The sequence below is a fragment of the Ochlerotatus camptorhynchus genome, unplaced genomic scaffold, assembly GCF_037179485.1.
Source record: "Ochlerotatus camptorhynchus isolate MF236.1 unplaced genomic scaffold, CSIRO-AGI_Acam_v1.1 ptg000503l, whole genome shotgun sequence".
Lineage (NCBI taxonomy): Eukaryota > Metazoa > Arthropoda > Insecta > Diptera > Culicidae > Ochlerotatus > Ochlerotatus camptorhynchus.
In genome coordinates, this window is record NW_027040988.1 from 2260409 (window position 1) to 2272869 (window position 12461).

At 38.9% G+C, this 12461-nt stretch overlaps 1 protein-coding gene across 1 annotated transcript in view; it reads right to left on the reverse strand.

The window, feature by feature from the left end:
* The window catches only part of dgo (diego), a 189842-nt gene that overhangs the window by 140512 nt on the left and 36869 nt on the right, over window positions 1–12461 (reverse strand). The gene's annotated exons all lie outside the window — the stretch shown is intronic.

Below are 12461 nucleotides of genomic sequence, written 5' to 3' on the forward strand. Positions count from 1 at the left end.
TTTCTCGGATTTGCAGCCTATCTCCATTCATTTGCATAAGCCCCTTTTTTAGTGCGCTGGAAGCCGTTAATCATTAATTTCAGATATTCACAACTTTTGCTTTCGGATGTATTTGCCTTTTTTATAGTGCCCATTTTCAGATATGTTGACGAGGCTAGTTAGTTATGGGTCGCCTATCGGTTGTCGATAATTGGAACTGACCACGAAGAGAGTGACAGACAATAGAGTCGAGATGAAATTTACGACTTGAGCAGCAGGAATGTCTTGGAGAGTAACCGATCTAATAAAATCGAAAGTAGACAGCACATTGTTTGTTTCGAGCATAATCATCCGGGACTTTAATACCGTTTCAGTGTTTTCTAGTTTCCCTGCACAGCTCACTTTGACAAAATACAACCTTTTTATTCAAAGCAAACCCCCATCGATCGGCGTAAGTCCGGTCGTGACTTGGCGTCCGTGGTGCAATTATTCACACTTCAGCTTAGATAAAAAGTAAACTCGATCGTCAGGTTTTCACAATCGGACATGTGTGAAACGACTGGTGGCTAGTTGTCACATTTAACACGCCGTGTCTTGATGAAGAAGGTTCGCGTGGTTGTGACACTAAATAATTTGAACTTTTCATGCGCATGTCGAAGCTTGGGGGCATTCAGTATTAGGTAATAGCATAGAGGTAACTCTAAGACCAGAAGGTCCCGTAGAAACGTGCTCAACTTTTTGGCTCAGCTCTGGTACTCTCTTCGGTCCCAAGCTAATCGATGCACCCCTCGAAACATAGGAAAATCCACGAACCCCTCATTTTATCTGACAAACTTTCATAGCGAATCAAAACAAACATAGTGTAGTACTAGAGTTTCGACTAGAATGGGGTATTTAGTTTTTTGTATTGTACTTCTTGACTATAGGTTTAAGATTTATTGTATTGTATAGTAGGATCTGTAAAGTTCATACGATTGAGTCTGATCAAATAAATTAGTCAACAAGCAAAAAATTACAAGGGTTCCATTGTAAACAACCTTCCCCTACAGGGATCAAAATTTGCAAAATCATATTAAGTTACTAAAAACTCATATTGACATCTGAAATCGCCCATAAATTTACATTTTAAACCATCTTAGTCCAGATTAAGGGGCACTCATAAATCCACCATGCTAATGAGTGGCACTACATCAAAGGGTCATTTATTTAATTTTCCGATGACATCTCGCCACTAGGGAGCGATGTGATACAATCAAAACGATTTAAATAAATCTGTGACTCGTACGTCGATGGCGATCGCTTGTTAGCGTTAATAACGATTTTAAGGTTAGTCAGTTTTTAACGAATTTGGCATCGTGTCGCATGTGTCCAAATCGAACGCGCGTGGGCCTAATTAATCCCATGAGAAAACAAAACTCAACTGAGACGAATGAATGCAACAACGAACCCACTAATCGTTGTGTTTAGTAAATCAATGTTTTTGTACACGGGAAAAGATGTCAGTAGCAGATGCTAATAAATATGTTGTTGGTTTTTTTGGTATAAATATTTATAGCTCATTTCGGATGTTCGGTTGTTCGTGATGGTTGGTGTTGGTTTTTTCTTCCAATGGACCACCGTGATTTATTTCGGCAGTTGACCTTGCGAAGTCAGCTAATTACCGGACAAAATGCTGTTCGGAAACTACTCTCGTTCGAAGATGCCGGGCCGTGGCATTTTTCTTCTCCGTGAAACTCGTGCTTACTTCAGGGGTGGTTATAAAGCATCGTTACAGCACTCAAACCGGTGAAGGCAATCCATGAGTGTTCTCGGCAGTCGTCTGACATTAATCTTTTTTAATTACTTTCTGAAACTTGCTTGCCTTTTTATTTGCCTAGGCTTGCGCTGGGTAATGACTAGATTTAATTACCGATTTAATATTCGTTATTACCGGTGAATTGCGTGATTACGAGGTTCAAGTTCTTGAGTGTTGTAAAAAGTTGAATTCATACAAGTTGACTAATTTAATGTGTGATTTTTATAAAATATCCCATTTAAAAAAATAATTTCAATTGGTTGAATTAAAAATATCCATATTAATACGTGGCGTTCTACTGGTAAAAATGCTGATAAATCCCCAATAAATTTAAGACCTGTTTAAAAAATATTACAACAGTTCTGTTGATGAAAATAAATTATAATAACGATTTTTTTTTTACGTAGATCTACGTCTTTGTCGACTATACTGGGTGCAAATAAAAAAATATGTGTGGTGAAATAGTGTTAGGTTTTGAACGCTTGTAACTTTGTCATTTATAGATGAAAGTAAAATCCAAATACGCTAATCGATAGGATATTACATTACAAACCTGCCGAAATAAACATTTTTGCAATTTTCCGTAATAACACTTTTGAAAAAAGTACAAATGATAATTTTGTCACTATTTTCATGAAATAAACGTTTTTCCCAAACCCAGTCATAATAATCGAGTACCACTTGCTTCGATGCTTCCGTCTATTAACGTCTCTTTAAACTATTCCTCTGGTAGAGGAGAATTAAGTTCATTCGAGACGGAAGAGTACCACTTGGTTGCACATCGTTCTGAAAAGATATAAAACAGCGCTGCTGTCGCGCTTCTGCTCATTACCGCTTCGGACGTAAGCAGGAGCAAGTTAGCGGTTAAAGGTGACTTGGATCCCAACTAAGGGACTGTTCAGTAACTACTGAGGGAGGGGGGAGGGGTTTGGCAATTATGTATAGTCCATACAAATTAAAAAAAATAAATAAATGTTCAATAAAAAAATGTATGTGCAGGTGTGGGTGAGAGGGGCTAGAATACAAAGTAAGAGATTGTATCCAAGACACGACCGTAGATTTGACCTAGGATTACGTGCTCGTTATGTTGATTGGTGACTGTGTTAGGGAAACCAGTTTTTTTTTCCCATCATGGAACTCCTTTTTTTCTAATTACAAAATTACGCATTTTTGTGCACAAAGCGCACAGAATTTTTGGTTTATTCAAAAAATGCAAAAATTGCATGGAGGAATTTTTTGCTAAAAATTTTCAATCGCGAGATACTCACGATCAATCTTATAAACTCGAGATTTTTTTGCCTTTTCTAGCGCCCTGGAGAAAACCTTACCGTAATTCGAAGTGTTTCTCGTTAATTGAAAAGGTCGTGTGGTATTCGGTCATTGCGAGAATTGTTATGTACCACTTCAATACTGTTACGCATTTTACCACAAACGATTGGTTGCTGGTTATATTCTCAAAGAGCTTTGGAGGTGATGTGGCTGGCAGCAAGGCATGCAAACGGTCAATTCAAATTAACTCTTAAGCAACAATAATTTATGGTGGTCCTGAAAAGGACTGTTTTATCGTGATGGTTGAGTAATGCTGACCTATTAGGATGTTCAACACAGATGAGGCTGGCAAGCTGTACGTTGTTTGGAATGAGGGTGACGCCACGCGCCGAAAGCACTGCTGCTGCTGATGACGACCGACCAGACACCACAACACACGGTGATTGATAAGCACCGTTTGGCGAGACCAGATGGAATTCAATTTTGAAATCTGTGTTAGGGAAAGCGCTTTTTGAAGGCAAACGGTGATAATTTTGATCATCATTGCTACAGTTGGACATTTGTGTAATTTTCAAAAGTGACCTATTGAAAATTGATAAAGTGATAATTTGAGCAGATTTGTAGAAAAATGTCCAATCGATTGGTGTGTTTAGAATTTAAAATCATCCGCTATGAACAGAGGTATAAGTGGTCAAAACCTGACCACTTTTCGTAACGCGGTCGATTTTGGATTTTTGAAATAGCACCCCTAACATGTTGCCGAAAGACGCAATTCTACGTCAAAAAAAATGTCTACGTAGTTAATGAACAGCACCTAATAAGAAACGGGGGAAAGTTATTTATGCAAAATCCAGAGCCATTCCTTATAACGACAACCTGAAAAAAGGGCTCTAACGTTCACTTTTTTCTGAGAAATAATTGTTAAGCAAACTACAATGTAGTAAAAAAAAAGGTTTAATTCCGTTAATTGTTTACCCGATTACTGCCCAGAGAGCTTCGAATTTGAAAAAAAAATCGCTTACGATATTTTGATGTTATTTTTTGGGTGATTTACCACCAACTGACTGTAAAACATATCTGGTTCATCTACATATGCAATTAGATTAACATCCAAAGTCCATCATTTTTACATATTCTACACAAAAGATACTTTTTGCACGGCCCCATTCATAAAAAACGGCGGGAAATCCTGTCAGAGGCGGGGCTTAATTAGTATTTTTTGTGCAGAATATGCAAAGAAGGAGGGATTTCGGATGTTAATCTAATTGCATATGTAGAGGAACTAGATATGTTTTTCAGTCAATGGGTGATAAATCACCCACAAAATAACATCAAAATATCGTGAGCGATTTTTTTTTCTCAAATTCGAAGCTCTTTGTAAAGAACACAATGATGATGCATGGTAATTTAATGCTAGGGTTGTCCTCCAAATTGAAGAACAAAGAGGTGCTTTAACCTCGTATGATCGTTATACCGCTTCCTCCCCTACTTCGTTGACATATGAACCAACATTTTGTTCAATATTTACAGTACCGTCTTCTGACAGGTAAAAAAACTGCCTGTTGCGTTATAATAAAATGCAATCTTCATTTTCTTCTCTGCTTCAGAAACCTAATTTAAAACTAATGATGGAGCTACTGAAAAAAAAAGTATTTTTGGCAATTATTTTATGAGGTGCTAATCAACAAAAAATATGTGACGAAATAGTGTCAGTTTCTATTGTAGTTGATGTCGATGTCAAATTTAGTGCACATTGATCACAGTAGCTCGATCAACCCAAGGTAGTTATGTAGGGGAAATTCTGCCAATTCTTTACCATTACATTAAATTTAAATACATTATCTCATGCGTAAGATGAACGGTGGTCTTATTATGCTAACATGACTTGTCGCGAGTTTTGAACCATAACCGAAACATTGAAATACTTGAAAAAAATTAATATAAAGTATAATAATCAAAAATGCATGACGTAGGGGAAATGGCTCTAAGATTGGGCCCATCGCTAAAAATCTGCTATTTATCAAGATGAACGCGTTATCGGGGTATTTTAGGTCGCTATTGAAAATTTAATCGATTACTGAATTTATGTATGGGCCCAAATTAGGAACATTAAGGCCGACTTTACATCCATTTCCCCTAAATTAATTTTGCGTAGTTCTACGTCATACTGCGGTCGTGTCTAGGACACAAACCTTTATTTTTTTTAAATAGCGATCTTTACGAGAAAAAAAAACACTGAGAGAAATAGTAATTTTGTTTTTTTTTGTTATGTTAAGTTATGTATTAAATAAATGTCCTGGTGGAAAGTGATCGGTTTCTGACTTGGGTCAAAATCCATCATGTGTAAATCACATCAGAATTCATCTATTAAATATAGAGATGAACCAGCCTAAGGCTGAAAGTCTCGTTAATAAAGGAAAAAAAAAATCTATTAAATAACATCATATGAGCACTTTTTGTGGAATTTTTATTAGCAAGAAGAGTCAGATTTCACCATAGGTGGATCATTTCAGATTTTTTTTTGTTTAAAGCCGATCGAATTTGATCTATCAATCATAAGATCCCATCAATCACTCTGCGCTCAATCAAGATGGCGTTCTGCAAAGTTAGTACAGGCCATCAACTAGAGTACAATCATCAACCTTTGGTAATCTTCTGCGGAAACAGTTCATCGGACCTTACTGCATAACACTTGAAATCAATGGTTGCTCGCTTGTTACCGATTGCAACCCGCTATTAGGCCCAATTGCCGTTCACGCGCTTGCTGATAATGTCTCTACAATTGTCCGAACCGAAAAAAAAAATCGCTATCGAAAACTCGAATAACCAAAAGAAAATTACCCAACGGGTACCACCCAGCCAACATCAACAACAGTAGCATCGCCGCCAAAACAACCTTGGATAACCACAAAACAACGGGCCAATAACAATCGAACACCCCGCAAATAGCCCCTCGCATTCGAAAAAAAGTGAAAACGACTAAAATGCTTCCACTTTGAGCCCGCGCCAATTCGTTGAACTTTCCGTTACCGGTCTTCTGGCGGCCGCGCCGTGGCTGTCGAATAATGTTTCCCAATAAAACAATCCCCACACACATAGGTGGTAGGCTACAGAGCGATTCAAATTGCAATGACGACCGTCGAGGGAAAATGCAGAAATTGCACGTATCTTTCTGTTTCGCTTTATTACAGCATAAAATTTCACTTTCTTCCTCGTTATTATTACAGATCTTTGATCCGTCGGTTTCATGTGTAGAGCACATCGCGTATCACATTGACTGCTACGGTCCCCTTCAATGGGGGGTAAAAAAGGCCTCATTAAAACCATGGGAAGATCGGCCCTGCCCCGGCCATGAATTCACCGTGGTCAAAGATGAGATAAGCTGAGCCGAGAGAGCTGAGCAAAACAAAAAAGCCAAACCAAAGGCTGCGAAGCACTAGCAAAGGCCCTCTAATCAAATCAAATTACCGTCTGCACGTACACCGCAATTGAGCGTGTTGTGTGTGTGTGAAAGCAATTGGAAACGGTTCAAATGTAACCACATATTAAATACGGACTCATATGTAGAGTACCCCTACGCGTACGGGCGCTTACGACACTCTCACTATCGTTCGACAGCGGTACTCAGTGGTACATATATAGGGGAATGTGGTGTCAGGACATTTATTTATCAAGTGTTTGTCGGTTTGAACTTTTCAATAAAAAACATACTTTGATTTCTTCGCGACATGGTCAATGTCGCTCCAACCGGGACATGGAATTCTTACTATATTTTTGGGGTAACATATGGTATCATAAAAAATCTTTAACCCTTAAAGTAAAGGCCTGTAGATTTGTCCAAGTTGATCCATAAATCATCAGTATTTTAACATTGAAGCCTTCAAAGTTAATCTTCAAGATGTTCGCAGTGGATCAATGAGACCTCTGCAAATCAATCATACACCTCTTGACTAAACCCATTTGTCCTTAACACTTATCTTGTGAAGATTTTGGAATGAACCTATAAGTCATGACTTTAGTTGATCCATAAAATCATCGATTTAAACACACAAGGCTCCTGAAAAAGATCTCCTAGAACCATTAGCCTCTAGGGCTGCTCCATAAGATCTCTGAAGATGATCAAATCCAAGTAACAATTTTGGTATTATGAGGGTTCTGTAGATCATGATTTAGACTTGTAGAATGCTAAATAACCTACATAGAGTTTGCAATGTTACTTGGGTAAGCCTTTGTAGGTTTATCCCGAAACAATTTCGGAATTGACTTGTAAGGTTTATTCTGGATTTTATATTTATTATATTTTATAGCAGTGCTGTCGCGTAACCTCACTATTTGCCTGTGTACCAACTTTAAAAATGTGATATCTAGCTATATTTATATAAAAATCAAATGCAACATGCACATAATCTTCTAGTTTTGTTAAAGTTTTGAGAGCTTTTGCACAGGTAAATTGAGGTTTACTGATAGTTTACTGAAGTTTAGGATTCCGCTGATTTATATATGATCCATAAGATATCCTAAATTTATATCATCAGTAATATTCAGCCATATATTGTGGAGCATGTAATACAACAATTATTTTACTTCCTCTTCTTCTTCTTCTTCGCATTTCAAGCTTAATGCTTATCGCATTTTAGCTCATTGCGTTCTCTCAAATTAGAGTTCAAGATGCACTTCCACAGTTATTAATTGAGAGCTTTCGATGCCTGTACCATTTTTGCATTGATATGATTGTGTGGCAAGTCCAATCATACTTCTATGCCCAGGGAAGTCGAGAAATTTTCCAACCCGAAAAATTCCTAGACCGGACCGGGAATCGAACCCAGCTACCTCCAGCATGGTCTTGCTTTGTAGCTGCGCTTTTACTGACTGAGCTAAGGGAGGCCCCTAAATTACTGACCCTCAATTATTTTACTGGGGTCAGTAATTTTTCACAGGATTTTCAAACAGCTGAAAAAGTCAGTAAGCCATAAATAACCATCACACTTAATGGAATGAACTATATTATGTAACATATTCTTCAGCTTGCTTTGTACTCTCTTGCCGTGCGGATCTATTTGCTTTTTGCTGAAGGAAGTGTTACCATAGAGGTAACTCTAAGACCAGAAGTTCCCGAAGAAACATGCTCAATTTTTTGGCTCAGCTCTGGTACTCCCTTCGGTCCCAAGCTAATCGATGCACCCCTCGAAACAAATCAAAACAAACATAGTGAAGTACTAGAATTTCGACTGGAATGAGATACGTTAATGAATTTGCTTGGGAACAATAGGTTAGTCAAGTAGTGAGTCAATTTACAATCTTTAGTTTCCACCGGTTGGTGTTACTGCTACCTAAAGCTACAGCGAATTTAACCAGTACTTCTCAGTGCTAAATATTACTTAATTTTTTTTTACCTTGTTCGATTCTTATTCCTTTTCGATCCTTGCTTGGCCCCTACCCCAGGTAAGCCTGCTTGGACATAGACTTGGAAGGTTCCTCTTCGATTCTTATAGTAATCTGCTTGAAAGTCGATTTGGAGAAACATTTTTCTGCCCCCATGGCACCTAAACGCAAAAGAAAAGGGCAATCTCTTTACCCCCCTTCTGATGAAATATACTTGAGCAATCAATTTGATAATTAGAATGATCCATAATCCAGACAAAATTCCTCTGAACATTTCCAGCTTAATTCCAAGAAGGAAAAGGTCCCCCCTATTGTGATAACCACTGTCAATTTCTATGCCCTTCGCACGGAACTTTTGAACTTCGTTAAATTCAAGTTTTCACTTCAAATTGGCCGTCGGTGAGAATGCCGTGTATTGCCTGAAACCTTGGATGGATTCAAACGTGTGTTCAAGGTTGTCTTGAAAGGCCTGCCCAGTGGTGAATCCCTGGATCAGATCAAAGATGCATTGTCAAAATGACTTGGAGTTGAACCAATCCAAGTAATCAAAATGAAAATGAAATCCCGTCCTGGCGATTCGCGCAACGGGATTTCTAATGATTTTTATTTAGTTCACTTTAAGTCTAGTGAAATAAACAACCTTAAGGCCATAGAAAAAGCTAGCCTTATGCTCCTGGTGAAGTGGGAACACAATGCGAAGCATTTCTCCGGAAAAGCGCAAACAGATCGTGCACCAACGGTGTACTATCCCCAACATTTCTCTGAGTCAATTCGCGAAATTGGAAGGTGTAAGCATCAGAGCCGTTCGAAACGCGATTCGGAAGTATGGAGATGAAGCAATTTTCCAGGACAAGCAAAAATATGGACGTAAACCGAACCCTGTTGACCAAAATCTGGACCGGAAAATCGTGCAAGCTTGCACTTGCAAGAAAAGTGCTTCGGTTCGAAATGTGGCTAAAAAAGTGCGATCCTCAAAGAGTAACGTCCAGTCGGCCATGGCAAGAATGGGTCTAAAGACGTATAAGAGGCAGAAGAAGCCAAAGCAGAGTGAAAAACAAGCCGCATCCGTCAAACCGAGGGCTCGGAAGTTATACGACCAATTGCTGTGCGAAAAATCAGTGTCCGGGATAATGGACGATGAACAAAACTCTTTCTGGTGATCAGTACTACACCGTTCGTGATAACAGAAGTGTTGAGGACGCGGATACGTCGATTTTTACCGAAAAATACGGTAAAAAGGCTATGATTTGGCAAGACATTTGTGAGTGTGGTATCATAGAGGTAACTCTAAGACCAGAAGGTCCCGAAGAAATGTGCTCTACTTTTTGGCTCAGCTCTGGTACTATATTCGGTCCCAAGCTAATCGATGCACCCTTCGAAACATAGGAAAATTTACGAACCCCTCATTTTATCTGTCAAACTATCATAGAATCAAAACAAACATAGTGTAGTACTAGAATTTCGACAAGAATGGGGTACGTTAATCGATTTGCTTGGGACCAATAGGCTAGTCAAGTAGTGAGCCAATTTAATATCGTTAGTTTCCACTGGTTGATGATATGCTTTCCAAACCGTTTGTGACAACGGATACAATGACAACCGCTATTTACGTGCGCGAGTGTTCAAACAAGCGTCTGTTATCCATGATCCGTAATCACGACGCCTCAGTACTGTTTTGGCCGGATTTGTCGTCGGTTCATTACTCCAAGGACACGGTAGCTTGGTATAAAGCCAACCAGGTCCAATTCGTACCCAAGGAGATGAATCCGCCAAACTGTCCCGAGCCCAGGCCAATCGAAACTTTTTGAGACCTGACATAAGCGTATTTGAGGAAACAAGTAAAGGCAGCGGATTTCGTAACAAAGTTTACGAAAGACTAGGAAAAAATATCCAAATTTGTTGGAAAGGCTTCTGTGCTGAAGCTAATAAGTAGCGTGAGATCAAAAATCCGCTCCTTGGCTTACGACTGATTGGAGCTCGGATTTCTACGTTAAACTGTAAGAGAATACTATAGAAAACATAAATACGAAATAAAAATCGAATTTGCTGTAAACAGAGTTACGTTATCTTTTTTTAAAACGTGCTTAGACGTGCATATTGTACCTAATGCATGCTTGACTCAAAATCGCACACCCCCACCCCCTCCCTTTGAGCGTTACATAATATATGAATCATCCCTAACTAGGCGAGTTAGTTTGCAACTTGAAGGCAAATTAGGGACAATTCTTAAATGACGTAGCACTTAAAAGACTGAAAAGTTCGTTACTCGAAGAATAGTACGTTTGATGCAATTGAATTTTCTTTCTGTTTTGACTCTATTTAATATCAAAATTAATGCTCGTCACCACCTAGATTTAGATAAGTTTTTATAAGTGTGTGTGTGTCACGCGAATATCTGTATACTCGATAGTGGCGATTGTTTGGTGTGCTTTGTTCATCATCTGCAGTTTGCTCGGTCGATGATTTTGTTGTCGAGCTTGGAAGCAAAAATTTCGCGCTGAGTGTATAAGTAATGACAATGATTAGCGTTCATTACATTTATATCAGGCTTGCACTTTTCGGGTTACCGTGGATAGCGTTTCGTATGACTACCGAAGGACTGACTTCGAGAGAATGTCAACCTTTTTCGAAAACATCAGCTGGGACGATGAACTTCGAGATCGTGACGCGAATGCTGCCTCTTCTGTTTTCTCGAATATTGTCGTCTATGCGATCAATGAGTTTGTACCCATGACAACTCCTCCCATATCTAATAACCCTCCTTGGTCCAACCACCGACTCAACCGACTGAAGCCATCCAGCCGAGCTGCCTTGAAGAAATTTTGTAAGCTTCGAATGGAGACATCGAAGAGGAAGTACAACCTCGTTAACAAACAGAATAAGTGGCTCAACAAACAGCTTTATCAAGCCCATCAGCGCCATCTACAAATTAAGCTCAAAGCAAATCCTAAGAGCTTCTGGAATCATGTGAACGATCAACGGAAGGAATCTAGCTTACCTTCTATGATGTACAATACGGATCGAGAAAAGTTTGATACGGTCTGATGTTCATGTCACAATTCAGCAGTGTGTTTGTCAAAGAAAAAAAATACCTAACGAGCACATCGTAGCCGCCGTAAGCGAGGTTCCTGTACTTTCTGCAGTTGGACCGCATTCACCTATCTCGACTAATGATGTTCGTAGAGCAGGCCTTCGTTTGAATTTATTTTTCAGTCCTGGCGGAATCCCTTCCGCGATTGTTAAGAACTGTATTGGAGTGCTGGCCGCACCTTTAGCATCCACCTTCAACCTCTTTTTGGATTCTAGGATCTTTCCCGACGGCTGGAAAGATTCTTTTGTTTTCCCTGTCTTCAGAAAGGACAATAAGCAGTCTCAAAACTTTTTGAACTATTGCTGTTAGATTATTTAAACCACACATGCAAAGAATACGCGAGATGGAAAGAGGTCATCAAGTGGATGCTTTTGATAAAATCAATCAGATTGCAGTGGCCGCACTAGAGCGACGTGGCTTTCACGGTTCCCTTTTTGATTGGCTTCGCTGATACCTCACCGGCTGACATATGTCAGTGAAGATAGGAGATCATATTTCTCAACCGTTCGCTGTTTCTGCTGGCGTACCTCAACGCAGTCATCTGGGACCGTTCATATTTTATTGTATTCACATATCATTTTATTGTATCTGAATGACGTTCAGTTTTCTATCCATTGCCTGAAGCTGACGATTTCAAACTATACTTTTTCATCAAAGATCGGAGTGATGTATTCTTTCTTCAGCAGCAGCTGGACGTTTTTGCTGTGTATGTGTATATGTAAACATACTTTAAGTTTTGATCTAAAGATAAAAAAAACAGATCACGTTCTTGATCCTAATTAAAAGAAACCCAACTTGGTAAGTTATACAAGATTCCTATTTTTTATAGAAACGATTTCTGCTGATTAAACTTTAGCCTACGATTTGTCATAGGAGCTATTTTTTCCTTCATTCAAACATGAGCAGTTCTTTCGAGTTTAAATGTTTTTATCTCAATCGATCGCA